The following is a 7027-nucleotide window of genomic DNA, read 5'->3' as shown; positions in this document are numbered from 1 at the left end:
ACAGGCTCTACCAGGGAGGGACTGGGCTGGTCAAAGGAACCAGCACAGTGGAAAAGGTAAGGTTTGGAGGGGAGCAATGCTCGGAATGCTCCTGGGACTGGCCCAGGTCTTGGGCTGGGTGTGACGCAGCTCTCCTGCCCTCGCTACTGTCACTGGGGTACTTTGGGAGGAGGGTAAGGGAGCTGGGCTGAGGGAGGTTCATGAGCTGTGGGTGTGCAAACAGTTGCTTTCTTGAGTGGCTCATTCCTGCTGGACCTGTCTAAAGCCTGTCGTCTATCACAGGTGAGTCCCTTCCAAGTATGGGGAAGACTCCCAAGCTGGGAAAAACAGTGACTGACATCAGTCTGACAGCGATGCCTGGACCCCAGTGATCCCCAGAAAAAGGCCCACTTCTGCCCTCTGGGTTTCAAGTATCACCTCTCATGACATGCCATGAAGCCATTCTGGTTTCCTCTGGGCACCAGGCTCTCCTGCTCTTTCTGGGCATGTTTATATTTGACTCTGTAGCAGAGGAGAGGAGATGTCTGGCAAGAAGGCTATGGATACAATATCAGTTTCTAGCCTCATTTCAACTCATTTTGCTTTCTTTTCATCAGAGTTTAAACCAACAATGCAGACTCCCTGAACTGCTGTCGATGGGTGCCCACCCCCATCCAAGCCTCAGGTGCTGCCTCCCTGCCCCAAAGGCCAGGGGAAAGGCTGCATCCTGCCCCATCCTTGGGGAAGAGAGATCAGGAGCCCTTTTCTCCTACACCTTGTTCCTGTGTACCTTTCAGGCACTTATCCTGCAAACATTTGAGATTTGACTGCTTTTATTCTTTTTCTTATCTTTGACACACCTCTCATGTAGTTCATCATCCCAAATCGGTTTGCTAACTTCCTCTCCCTCTTTCTCATTCCCTCCCACTCCTCCTCCCCTTAATTAGATTTAGAGTGAAGGACTAATGGAGTATTACTTCGAGGGACTAGGCAAGCTTCCCAAAACGCTTACCTAAGGGGAGAACACTTTGACTAATAGAGGCACATTAAGGCTGTGCATCCACACGGTCCTGAGAGGGGAAGGAGGGGGCTAAGAGCCCAGAGCAGAGCTCTGGATATTGGTATCACCATCTCTCTCTGGGTTTCCAGACTGTGCTGTGTAGTTGGACCATTAGATGCACCCTGAGGGGTGGGTTTGAAATCTAATTTGCCCTTTGGTGGATTTGTCTCCCAGTAGGTGCAATGTGGTCCTTGGCCAGCTATAGAGAGGACCTTTCCTGCTTGGCAGAAGGAGAGGTTTTTTCGCATTCTGTGTTTGTATAGCACATAGAGCAGGGGGCTCCTTCAATCCCCTGAGGAATGTTCTGAAATTAAGACCCTGCATTGCTGCTTTGAGCATTGAATACCCCAAAGCTACCCTGGGCCAAGACACTGAGAGAGCAAGAAGGAGAGTAGAGGGGTCTGTCTGGTGGTACAGAGCACTTCAGGAGCTGTAATATACCTAAATCTTCCTCTCAGGAATGTCATGAGAGGTTTTTTTCCTGTTGGTGCTTTGGTTTTAAAGCTTCCTGTGCATTTTCCAGATGCTGCACCCAGCACTGGGGGTTTGGAAGCTGGATCCACGCAGAACCACACAGCCTGAACTTTGGGGACATGCTGGGATGATAGGCAGTGATGATCAATTTGTCTCTTTATCCCTGCACCTTCAGTTTTGTTTCTGAACCTGTGCTAGGGTGCAGAGCCGATTGGATCAACCTGGCAGCCATCATCAACGTCATCTGCAACCTTCAAGTGTTTCGCAGTTCAAGCCTCTGGACCCCTGGAGGGCATCACACTGACATTTTAAACGCTGTAAATGGCAGCAGTGCTGGGAAGCACCAGGAGAAAAGTCAAGTGCTTCAGTGAGACATGAACAGGCATGGGTTTGCACGTGTGTGTTTGCTGGTTAAGTGGATGGGGACACCTAAACTTAGGAGTGAGGTGGCAAAGGGAGCTCAGTGTTGGTACAAACTGGGGTTGATCAGGGGGGATGGGAGAGAAAATAAAAATGGAGAGGAGTGAACTGGAGCTTTCATGGCTGCAGCACACAACCTAAGAGAGAAAGGCTTTGCAGAAGCTAGGTTTGGAGAAGTGAAGTCATTGAGTCTCTCAAATGTGGTGGCCAGGTTCAGGGGGCTCCTGATGGCTGGATCTGGAAGTGGCATCAGGGGACAGCTTATGGCATGTTTCTGAGACTTCTAGTTTTACAAGGGATGGAGCAGTTGCTAAGTGGACTCAGCATGTGCATGTAGCCAGTCTCACATTTGTGTTTTACCTGAACTCTCCAGATGCTCCCAGATTTCCCTCTGCCACTTCTTGCTTAGAGCCACCCTTTTGGTGTCTGGCCTCTCAGCAACCTCACCTTACGTAAGTGCTGGCTGTTTGGAAAGTTTGGGTGTGTTCCTGGCTTTGCTTCCTTATGAGCAGTAGCTCTGCAGCAGGAGAGCTGTAGCGATAGGTACAGGATAGGTTCAACCCATCCAGCTTTGCTCACTGAAGTCAATACCTGCTCTGAGTCACTTATGAGGAAGCTTCAAGAGACAGCTCAGCTATACTGAGCCTAAGCATCAGTCCATACGGAGCCTTTGGACAGTGATGGAAACATGGTTCAGTGCATCTCCTTCATCTCCTTCATCTCCTCTTACATTGGCCAGGGACATGAAATCACCAAGTGCAGAGACTGACATGAGGGGTGAATTTGGCCCAGCTGCAGCATGGATCACAGCCTGCCTGCCTGGCTCCCAGGCTCCAGGTTTTTGAATGGTGGTGCCTGGTGTAGTGTGTGCTGGGAGAAAGGAAGAATCCACTGTAGCAAGAAAAGCATCCCCAGAGTAGCTGCCTATGTGCATGTAAAGGTGAGAGGGGTGACACAACACCCCCCTGTTATGGGAAGGGGAGTTACCACCATTCTGGCCAGCCCTCCCATGCAAGGGATTCCTTCAATCTTATTTGTCCCAGCACCAGGGAGAAGTAACATCAGAGCTCCCCACAAGCTAGACACTGCTCCCTCCCTGCCTCAGCAAAGCATGATGTGCGGCCGCAGAGCAGGGTCACTCCATGGTGCTCCCATCAGGGATGGAGCCTTCCCGCACACCAGCAAACCCCTAGTGAAAGGCAATCAGGCTCGCTGTCACTGAGCTAATTCCGATGGCATAAAAGCAGTAATGAAATTCACGGCAGGATTAGCCTCTCCATCCAATGGGCCGGCGCCTCAGTGACATATCGTGCTTCTTGCCCGAATGTAACACACCATCTAATTTACGTCGTGTAGTGAGCGGGAATGAAATGTTCATAAAGAATTGCTGAATCTTGTCACCTTAACTGCGGCCCCAGGCTCTGAGGCATCTGTCAGGGAGAGGAGAGCAGAGAAGGAGGCTTCTGCCTTGCAAAGCTGCGACCAGGGCTTTGGGAAAGGAGAGATGGCTGCATTAATCTTCTGGGTCTGTGTGATGGAGATGCAGTGTGTGGGGATGAGGACTCCAGGCTGGAGGAGGGGAGCTGTACAGCTCCCTTGCGTGGTATGCATGCTGTGCTGAGTGCTGCCAGTGACAGGGAAGGGGCCGTTAGCTCTTCCTCACCTCTAGAACTGAGTGCCTGGGATGCATGAGAAGGAACCTGTGGTGATGTGGAGATAAGGGGCAGCATCCCTGGAGATACATGTGCTTGCAGCAGAACACAAGTTCCCAATTATCCTGTTGGGTCCCATGTACAGGCACATACCGGTCAGCAACCATGGGTGTTTGCCTGTCTTGGGAAGTGTGTGCATGTGTGCACATGCCTTCTGCTGTAGCTTGGCAGCCCCATTTCCACCCCCTCCCCTCCCCAAATGTTTATTTGCAGTTAATTTTCATGGATTCTAATGGCTTAGATCCTGCTAGGGGGGATTGTGCTTGCCTCTTCAGTCAGAAAGTTTGCAGAAAAAAATAGCCTTTTCCTGTTGTGTTTGGAGTAATAGCGTCTTGGTGTCCGGAGGGGAGTTGGCAAGGAAACAGAGAAGTTTATTAAGAGTAAGAGATTTAATTCCACTGGGTTTAATTGGAAGTGCTTGAGCAAGCAGGGGAGGGAGCCGTCCGGTCCAGCCCCCTGGAAGCAGCAGCACTGTCCCCAGGCTCCGTGGCCACGGGGCTGGCTGGTCCCAAGACCACCCCATCCCCTTCTCTGCTAGGATGCTGCAGGTTCTGGCTGGTTTGCGTCCTTGGGGTCCTCCCTGCACCCCAACCTTGCCTTCCTCTTCCATGAGTAGGTAGCACCCCATGTGAGCTTTGGAAATGTTGGGTCAGGAGGGATGCAGCTCCAAAGTGGCTAGGTAAAGGCAGTATTTGGGTCTGCATTTTACTTTGGAAGCTGATTCAGAGCACACTGTGCAAGTGAGACATAGGTCCTCTCCCTCCTGTGCTGACCCAGTCCCCTCTCATGAAAACCTTCTGGTTTTTCTCCTTGGGCAGGGAAAGCACAACTCTGGTCTGGAGCTCAACAGCAGCTGGATTGGGTACAGGTATCAGGTATGCAATTTGCAACTGGGATATGTTTTGGGAGAGTAACCTAAACTTGAGAGGCCTGCTCTGCTTTCCCATTTTAAAGTAAACAGGGAGTGAATCCGCTTTTGGATCTCAATCCCCACGTCGTCCTTCAGGGCACAGAAACTCTCTGTCAGACTCCCGTGGATGAAACCATCCACTCACCCTGGGCTGGACGCTGCCCGTAGAATGAGCTGCAGCACCTTTGTGCCTCCACAGCAGTCATACTTGCAGGAATGCAAAGCAATATGGAAATGTGAATTCGTGGCTGCAAAATGAGCAGAGTGCCAAAAGCCTGATCTCTTCCTAAAAAATCCTCTCCTGCAAGACCTCCTTGTGTCCCACACTGAGTTGAAAAAGGTATCAAATCTTTGCCAATGAAGCTAAATTGGGTCTCAGACATTTGTTTCACCTAGAATTCAGCTGACTGCTTTGTTGAAAAATTCAAAATTAAAGAACAATAAATAATTAATTACTTTGTTTACTTTAATTCAAAAAAATTGCTTCCCTCCAAATTAAAATATATTGCTTCAAATTAAGTGTTTCATTAAATCTGAGATTAAACTTTTGGGGGCTGGGTAAAGGAAGACATTTTAATTTGGCTGAAAACCTGAAAACTGCCTTTTCCCATTGCTGTAATTACAAACTCTGGAACAAAAGTGATAAAAGTTTTACAAAGCGCAGTTGTGCCCGTTTGGTCTCCACTCCCACCCTTCTGAGAAACCAGTGGGTTTCTCTTTCAGAATCTCTCAGGGTGCCACATGGCTGCAGACTTTCAGCTACAAATCCAAAGGGAGCATGTGTCTAATCCAAACCAAACCTCACAGGAACATGCTTTAATTGATGCACTTTGTGGCTCTTAGGCATTGTAAAGTCTGGTTTCTCTACAGCCTCACTTCATGGGCAAAATTGCCATAGTGGCTGGCTGTGCTCCAGCTTTCACCTCTGAGATGAAAACTGGGAGTTTCCACAGCACAACTCTTCCCAGCCTTGTTGTACTTTGTGTGTAGCACACCATGTGCTCTTTGGGGCTCATGTATATTTTTAAACTTTTTGATTGGAGCTATGTGCTAGGACTCTGGAAGATGGGATTTCAGCCACAGGCTGATATGACCTTCAAATCAGATGAGTATGAGATGTAACCTCATGTCTCTGTTTTCTTGTTTTCTTGTGGTCTTATCCATGTAGAGCTTTTCTACAGGTTCTCATTAGCATGATGGCCAAGCCACAGGGTTCAGTGGTATAGCCAGCCTTGCATAGATGGAAATAAGTTGACAGAAATGAATGAGTTTGCTAGTTCTCTGGGCAGTGATCTTCTTTGTTTGTACTACACCTAGCATGATTGAATCTGCTAAAGGGTGGGATCTCGGGGCCTATCTGGCTGCTGCATGTTAGTACCAGATTTTGTAATTTATCAGGGACTGCTGGAGTGTGCCTCCTTAGGTAAACATGCACCTACATACCAATATAGCCAGTGTAGAGCACCTTTGTGCCCTGTGTCCTTCAGAAGTGGAAGCATCTTCTTGCTTTCAGGAGAGGTTTCCCTCTAGGGAATCTTTTAAAGGGCTGAAGAAATTCCCTTTTCTTAATTGTCCTTCAGGCACTGAATGGTAGGGACAGGCTCCAGGAGGAAGGCAGCACACAGGGTACCATGGATTTGCTTTGCAGGCAGGATCCCAACCTCCTACCTGAGCAGGTGAATGATGCTGGAGAATTGAACTCTGAACTGCATGTATGTCAGCACCTGAAACTCGGGTTACTCCTGGACTCGTTGGGTCCATGGCAGAGGGCAATTGCTTTTGCACCTACGAATTGTGATGTCCTGCTGAGGCATGAGGAAAGTTATAGTTGCTGCAGTAAGTGGGCTTTTGCCAGGCAAATTCTCTTACGTACTTACTATGTAAGTCAAGAGTATTTACAGGAGATCTTGCTGCCTGTAACTTAAAGCTTCAGCGAAACAAATTGGAATTGCCTTCTGGAGGCCATTGTTATAAATTACAGCCCCAACATCTGTCCACATCTGCAACGTCTAGACAACCCGTCTCGGCTAGGAGAATGAGTGCGGGGGAGGCTGTGATCGCAGTGGGGAGGGGAAGTGAAGGGCTTATGCCGGGTATGTGCTGAGCACCCTGGCTCACGCTGCTCCTCACCCTGAGCCCCTCTGCCTCCAAGTATGATGCTCAAAGCACAGCCTGGTCACGAAGGACTTCCAGGGGCATCAGATTCAGGAGGAGCCACATCTGCTTTCCCCCATTGCAGCCTGCAGACTGACACCAGCAACAAATTTGGCCCTTGGAAGCCTTGACTGCTGTTGCCTAATTTATTGCATGTTGGAGGATGTGAGGGAAGGCAGCGCCTTCAGGCAGGCTTGTTCCTGTCTTTCTCTGGCCCCTGTGCAGCGCTTGCGATAGAGAGGCCGGGCGCGTCAGCTGAACGATTGTATTTTTTTTTACAGTTCCTAGCGCAAACCTTCTCATTTATATGTAAAGTAG

The sequence above is a fragment of the Patagioenas fasciata genome, chromosome 8 (assembly GCF_037038585.1).
Source record: "Patagioenas fasciata isolate bPatFas1 chromosome 8, bPatFas1.hap1, whole genome shotgun sequence".
In the NCBI taxonomy this organism is placed as follows: domain Eukaryota; kingdom Metazoa; phylum Chordata; class Aves; order Columbiformes; family Columbidae; genus Patagioenas; species Patagioenas fasciata.
The sequence above is the reverse complement of the archived record's forward strand: the minus strand, read 5'-3'. Positions refer to the sequence as shown.